Consider the following 8,108-nt stretch of genomic DNA (forward strand, 5'->3'; position numbering starts at 1 on the left):
CTGTATTTTAAGCTAGTGTGTAGAGAACTCTCTACACATATGTGTAGGAACCGTTTTCTCATATATATATATATATATATATATATATATATATATATATATATATGAGAAAACGGTTCCTACACATATGTGTAGATAAGTTATCTACACACTAGCTTAAAATACATTGGGGGCCACATTATTTGGGTGATCCAAACCATTCATTTTTAAGGCCCTCACATAGACAGGGTGTCCACAAAAAATCAGATCCATAGGATCATCCTAACCATTCGAATTGTGGAGGCAAAAAATGGACTAATTTGTGAAGGTTTAAAGACATCCATTTTACCTCCACAAATCGTAGGGTTGGGATGATCCTATGGATCTGATTTTTTGTAGACACCCTATCTATGTGAGGGCCTTTAAAATGGATGGCTTGGATCACCTAAACAATGTGGGCCTCCACTGTATTTTAAGCTAGTGTGTAGAGAACTCTCTACACATATGTGTAGGAACCGTTTTCTCATATATATATATATATATATATATATATATATATATATATATATATATATATATAATTTTCCATAGTTTTATAGGTTATGGTTATGGTTATGGTTTATGGTTATGGTTATGATCTGTGGAGGTTTTAAATGGATGGTTAGAAAATGGGCTTCTATAGATCGCATGGTTAGGGTTATGGTATGGAGGTGGTTTCTTAGGAACATCCTATCTATGTGAGGTCCTATAAATTGAATGTGTTGGATGAGTCAAACAACTATGGGAGAAGTGGTTTGTCAACTCTAGCTCACGGTGAGCTCAAGCTCACGAACCACTACTCCATATATTATGGATATATGAGAAAAGAGTTTCTACACCCTAGTGTAGATAACTTGTCTACACCCTGTCTTGAAATACAATGGGGGCCACATTGTTTGGGTGATCCAAAACATTCATTTGACGGACCTTGACATAGATAGGGTATGCCCAAAAAATCAGCTCCATAGGATCATTCCAACCCTACGATTTGTGGAGGTAAAAATGGACGTGTATAAACCTTCACAAATGTGTCCATTTTTTGCCTCCATAATTCGAAGGGTTTGGATGATCCTATGGAGCTGATATTTTTTAGCACATCCTATCTATGTGAGGGCCCATCAAATGAGTGCTTTGGGTCACCCAAACAATGTGGGCCCCACTGTATTTTAAGCTAGGGTGTAGATAAGTTAATTACACTATATATATATATATATATCAGGAAAAGGTTTCTGAGGTATCGCGCAGCCTGAGCAGCCCTCTAAATACACCTTCTCCCATAGTTGTTTGACTCATCCAACCCATTCATTCCATAGGTTATAGTTAGGATTATGGTTAGGGTTAGGGTTAGGGTTATGGGCTATGGTTATGATTTGTGGAGGTTTAAAATGGATGGCTAGCTTAGCTGCTAACGTTAACTAAATCACTTGATGTACATTAGAGTACAATAGGAGAAAATTAGATTAATGGCAATGAAATAGTCTTGCAAGGCCACACAACATGCCATAAATCCCAACATAATAGACATTGGGTTTCACTTACTTTCTTTTAATGCACATGGGGGAATTAAGTAGAGATTTGGGCCCACCCTTTTACCTTCAAGAGCCTTGAGGGAGAAAAAAAAAAACCCTAACTTTGGATTTTCGAAAAATCGAGCAAGGCACCTAAGAGAGGCCGACGACCATTCCCCTCCTCCCTCCTCTTCTTCACTCGTCCATGGGCATTTTTTCCCCCTTAAAACTCACACCCAAAGTGAGTTTTCTCCCTCTTTTTTCTTCCCTTCTCATTTCTTCCATCCCCAACCTTCTCTTTTCATCTCTTCTTCTCCAAACACCTTCTTCTACCCTAATATTTTGTCTCTCTTCTTCTTACTTCTTCTTCTCCTCTTCCCCACCATTTTCGCCCCTTTAATCTTCTTTTCTACTTGTGGATCACCATCCCACTGTTCTTTCTTCCATCCTTCAGCCTCTTTATTATTTTCTTGGCCTTTTCCGTAGACTCTCTTGGAAGTCGCTGCTGTCCGCACAAGATTCACGCTCCAAGCTTCTCCACCATCTTCTTTTGGGACCCGTTGCGAGTATTTTTTGGGCTAAGGTACTGCAGTGTTTTCCGGAAGGTATTTTGAAACCCTAAAACCTTTCTTTTCTTATCCTTTAGCCAGTTTTTATGGTAGGTTTGAACCCTAACACTTTGTTAGTGTTTTAGGATGTCTTTGACCCTTGGATGATGTTTGTGGGCCCTGGTTTTAAGCATTTAAAATTCTGGACAGCAAGCTGTTTTGTAATAGATTTTCAGTTTTATTTCCCGTTTGGTCCTGTTTGATGCAATGAAACTCTTATTTTCAAAGGATGGTTGACTTAGAACAAGTTTGCATTGATTTCTCTCTTTAAATCTAACCATATGTGGGCTTTCCGGGCTGAAATTATTCCCCCCACCCTTGTTTTATGCTAACGTTAGCAGCTAAGCTAGCTGCTAACGTTAGTAGCAACAAGGATTAATAGCAATGAAATAGTCTTGCAAGGCTACACAACATGCCATAAATCCTAACTATAACCTATAGAATGAATACCATAAAATATGGCCTTACAAGACACTAAAAACATGAAGGTATTTGCCCTCTCAATTCTCAAAACTTACGAATTTAATCTGGACAAGAATCATTATGTAAATGTGAAGAGATACAAAGAGCTGAAGAGAAAACAAAGCCATTGTGAAACGGACGAATCAGATGATGAAAGTACGGCTACTTCTCGATATCGGCCACGATTGGAAGCTCCTCCTTCAATGCCTCCTAAACCTCACTCGAAGGGTTTTGTATTGCGTAGTGCTCCTCCTCCTCTGCTTTCACGTTTTCGGATGGTTTGTTACTGGTGTTCTGAATTTCATGTGGTAGAGGCAGAGCCAAAGTATGTGAATGAAAGTGCAAATTGCCCTAGATGCAAGAAAAGTTTTGTGGTCTTTCATGGTGAAATGGTGTTGTGTCGGGCCGCACAAGTCTTCAAGAAGGATTCGAAGATCCCAAGGGGAGAAAGGAGATATATATATATATATATATATATATATATATATATATATATATATATATATATATATAGGGGGCGCGGTTCCTGAGCTAGAGTTCACAAATACACCATATCCATGTTCTCTGACTCATCCAACCCATTCATTCTATAGCACCTCACATAGATAGTGCGTTCCTAAGAAACCATCTACATACCATAATCCTAACCACTCGATCTATAGAATCCTATTTTCTAGCCATCCATTTTAAACCTCCACAACTCATAACCCTAACCATAACCATAACCTATAAAATGACTAGATTGGATGAGTCAAACAACTATGGGAGACATGGTTTGTGAACTCTAGCTCAAGCTGAGCTCTAGCTCACAAACCATATATATATATATATATATATATATATATATATATATATATATATATATATATATATATATATATCTGTGTGTGTGTGTGTATTATATTAGGAAAAGGTTTCTAAGGTATTGCGCAGCCTGAGCAGCCCTCTAAATACACCATCTCCCATAGTTGTTTGACTCATCCAACCCATTCATTCTATAGGTTATAGTTCGGATTATGGTTATGGTTATGGTTAAGGTTATGGGTTATGGTTATGATTTGTGGAGGTTTAAAATGGATGGCTAGAAATTAGGCTCCTATAGATCGAATGATTAGGATTATGGTATGGAGATGGTTTGTTAGGAACACCCTATCTGTGGGAGGTACTATAGAATGAATGGGTAGGGTTATGATTTGTGGAGGTTTATGGTTAGGGTTATGATTTGTGGAGGTTTAAAATGGATGGCTAGAAAATAGGCTTCTATAGATCGAGTGGTTAGGATTATGGTATGGAGATGGTTTCTTAGGAACACACTATCTATGGGAGATGATATAGAATGAATGGGTAGGATGAGTCAAAGAACATGGAGATGGTGTATTTATGAAATCTAGCTCAAGCTGAGCTATAGCTCAGGAACCGCACCTCCATATATATGTGGAGGCGCGGTTCCTGAGCTAGAGTTCACAAATACACCATCTCCATGTTCTTTGACTCATCCTACCCATTCATTCTATAGCACCTCCCACAGATAGTGTGTTCCTAAGAAACCATCTCCATACCATAATCCTAACTAGCCATCCATTTTAAACCTCCACAAATCATAACCCTAACCATAACCTATAATCCTAACCATAACCTATAATCCTAACCATAACCATAACCATAACCTATAAAATGACTAGACTGGATGAGTCAAACAACTATGGGAGATATGGTTTGTGAACTCTAGCTCAGGCTGAGCTCTAGCTCACAAACCATATATATATATATATATATATATGGAAAATTGTTCCTACGCTCGAGCACTAATAGCTTATCTGCGCTCGAGCATGAAAAACTCATGTGGACCCACATTTTTTGGGTGATCTAAAGCATTCATTTGAAAGGCTCTTACATAGATAGGGAATGTACAAAAAATCATGTCCATAGGATTATCCTAACCCATCCAAAAGTGGAGGGAAAAATGGACAGATACTGTTTGCCAACAAATCTGCCAAGTTTTTTCCTCCACATATGGAAGGGTTGGGATGATCCTATGGACCTAATTTTTTGAGGAAACCCTATCTATGAAAGGGCCTTTCAAATGAATGTTTTGGATCACCCCAAAATTGTGGGCCCACATTGTTTTTGACGCTCGAGCGCAGATAAGAGACAAGCTTATCTGCACTTATTTGTTCATTTTTCCCTCCACAAATTGATTGGTTAGGATGATCCTATCAACCTGATTTTTTGGGGACACCCTATCTATGTAAGGGCCTTTCAAATGAATGCTTCGGATCACCCCATAAATGTGGGCCCACACTGTTTTTGACGCTTATCTGCGCTCGAGTGCAGGAATAGTTTTCCCACTGTGCATAGATAATCCAATGGTGTACTCAAGTGGCGATTTTTTTGGGAAAATATAAAAAAATCATTTATTTAGCTGGGGCACAATAGAAGTCTTCTTCAAAACTGACAAACTACTCTTGCGGTTAATATTTAGAATTCAATAATTCTATCCATGGATCCAAAGGATTGCATCTATAATTGTCGGAAAGATGTAATAAAGGACTGATGCATTTCTTCTTTGCTTCTCAGGTACAACATAATATTGGATTTTCCACTTATTATAGACATTGGTAGGGTCATGAAAGGAGGCTCGTGAGTATTTTTTTTGTTTAATTATTATTTTTTTGTAACTTAGCTAAATGATCAAATTTAGAAATTTTCTGAAGAACTCGATTATCATATTATAGATTGTTAAAGTTTGAGAAAGAAGGTTACTCAAGAATAGGTGTGATGCCTCGCTATGGAGATTCATATTCAGTTAAATGGTTTGATGTAGAACCACATTGCACTTTTCACATGCTGAATTGCTTTGAGGATGGAGATGAGGTAATTAACTATAAAACACCTTTGGTTAATGTATTATTATTATAAAATACCTTTGTATTATTAGAAAGAGAAAGTATAACACAAGAATATTGTAGTAGAAATTTAATGGATGCTAAATTTTTAACCCGAAACAGGTTGTAGTGAGGGGTTGCCGAGCTCATGGGTCGGTCGTACCAGGCCCAGATGTGGGTCAGGACAAATTTGAATGGTTCTCTAAAGGATATAAGCCTATTGCTACAAGTGAGAAAAATTCTGATAATTTCACAGAGGATGGATTTCTTTTCTCTCGCTTGTACGAATGGAGGTTAAACATGAAAACTGGGTAGCTAGGGAAAGAAATCTCACGGGGACTGAGTTCTCAGTGGATTTCCCTATGATCAATAATAACTTCACCGGTTTACATAACAAGTATGGATACACCCAAGTAGTAGATTCCATTGCAAGCTCTAGTTGTGGTGAGAATTATTTCAAATTTCTTGTTCTTACTTTTCAGTGATTATTTAGTTGAACAAGAAGTGTTTATCTACTTCTTAATTGTAGGGATGTCTAAGTATGGGGGGCTAGCCAAGCTACAGTTCGACGAACAAGACAATAAGATTTCTAAGGTAACGAACTTTTACGCATGTATTTAAGGTCGCAACCATGTTTTTCTCTATTTATTTCATTGTTTTTGTAGGAATTTAGGTTTAAGAGCAATTAAGTGTAATAATTAGAGTAATTACCTTGGAGAGTGTCAAGCTATATTATAGTGAAAAGCATATTTATTTACCATAAAAATTATGATGTATTCCAAAGCAGGAAGTTTCATCCATATCCTCTTGTAATTCGAATTTAACACAAAATCATCACTTCTTTAACTTTTAAAATCATTTATTCACATGCATTATGCTCATGGATGAGATTGACTGGCCATTAAAATCTATTACATATTTAGCGGAGAAGAAAAAGTTTTCATCACATCTTGTGTACTAATAACTACGACTCTTGATTCAGAGGGAGAAAGATTCTATAGCACTGATCAAGATGGACTACCATACATTTGAGGAAAACCAGTTCTGTACTGGAGCTGCATTTGTACCCAGGAATGGAGCTGTCGAGGAAGATGATGGATGGATAATATCATTTGTTCATAACGAAGATGATGACATATCTCAAGTAAGTTAAAGGCCCATTCCAAATCATCCCAAAACCTTAGTTATGTTATTATTAGTTATAAACATCGAACCTTTGCTCCTTGCAGGTTCACATAATTGATACGAGGAAGTTTGATGGTCACACAACTGCCAAAATTGGGATGCCCCAGAGGGTGCCATATGGATTTCACAGCACTTTTATCTTGAAGCCTGCTCAATGCTAGCAAATATTACCATCCAGGTTGGTGGCCGTCTTGAACGGAAGGATTAAACTTCAGGAAAACTTGAAGGAATTCATGATCAGCTACCAGTGGATGTTGGGAGACTATTTTAGTTATATAGCCTTGTTAGGTGTTAAGATAGTTTAGATTTTTTTACATTACTATTTTGATGTAATGAATTTATGTTATTTAGTTTATTAGGATTGTATTCATCATGGAATGCCCTGTTTTTTATTTTAGAAGATTGAGGCCATCATGAATAGCTCTAGTTCTGAGCTTTATCATATTAACATCATGTTCTATATATATATATATATATATATAGAGAGAGAGAGAGAGAGAGAGAGAGAGAAAAAAGAGTTGCTGCGCTCGAGCACAGAAACAGGGGGGTGGGGCCATTTGCGGGGTGATCCTAAGCATTCATGTGGAAGGCCCCATCATGGATGGGGAGCCTACCAAAAATCAGCTCCATTGGATCACCAATGGATGTCCATTTGTGGGGCCAAAAATGGACACATATGATCCAATGGAGCTGATTTTTGGTGGACACCCTACCCATGAAAGGGCCCATCAAATGAATGCTTTGGATCCCACCCAAAATGTGGCCCCACCATGTTTCTGTGCTCGAGCGCAGCAAATGCATGCTCATATATATATATATATATAAGACGTAGGTTGTGGAGTTGAACTTCAATATCCAAGAATTCCATTACCTTTCTTTCATTTTTGCTTCTTGTCTAGTCTTTTCTATCTTCTTCTACCATCTTCCATATGAATTGGGTGATCTATCATGAGCTTTTTTTCTCTGATTATGATAATTAGAGCATAGTTTATCAGGATTCAAAATCTCTCTTCTCTTTATTCCCTCTTCTATCCTTTTAAACCATTCAATGATCATCTCCCTTGTGTGGGACCCCCGATCTCAAGGCGCTGGACGGCGGGATGAGACCCCTCGGCCTCTCGATCTTCCACAGTAAATGGAGAGCTCCGCTGCGGCTCTCTAAGAGTAGTGCCCTCACAGCATGAGTCATGGTGTGTACGATACCTCATGAATTGGAGTTGGGACTCATGTGGGACCCCAATCTCGAGGCGTGGACGCTGGGACGAGACCCCGTGGCCTCTCGATCTCCACACGAGTTGGAGAGCTCCGCTGCGGCTCTCTCAAAGTATAGTGCCCTTACAGCATGAGTCATGGCGGGTGTGATACCTCTTGATTCGGAGTAGAAACTCGAAACCAAGACGTACCTAAATATAAAGAAGAGTCGTCATCGAGGAAGTTGGCCT

At 38.3% G+C, this 8,108-nt stretch overlaps 1 pseudogene across 1 annotated transcript in view; it reads left to right on the plus strand.

Moving 5' to 3' along the window:
* LOC143861503 (carotenoid 9,10(9',10')-cleavage dioxygenase 1-like) overlaps window positions 1-6,928 on the plus strand; it is a 30,098-nt pseudogene extending 23,170 nt beyond the window's left edge. Inside the window, exons 8-13 of the transcript XR_013239965.1 lie at window positions 5,174-5,236; window positions 5,332-5,470; window positions 5,605-5,925; window positions 6,011-6,075; window positions 6,464-6,625; window positions 6,711-6,928. The product of XR_013239965.1 is annotated as a carotenoid 9,10(9',10')-cleavage dioxygenase 1-like (transcript). The remainder of the gene's footprint in view (window positions 1-5,173; window positions 5,237-5,331; window positions 5,471-5,604; window positions 5,926-6,010; window positions 6,076-6,463; window positions 6,626-6,710) is intronic.
* Window positions 6,929-8,108: the final 1,180 nt, after the last annotated feature.

The sequence above is a fragment of the Tasmannia lanceolata genome, unplaced genomic scaffold (assembly GCF_043159265.1).
Source record: "Tasmannia lanceolata isolate RefF3 unplaced genomic scaffold, GAP_Taslan_0.1 ptg000003l, whole genome shotgun sequence".
NCBI lineage: Eukaryota > Viridiplantae > Streptophyta > Magnoliopsida > Canellales > Winteraceae > Tasmannia > Tasmannia lanceolata.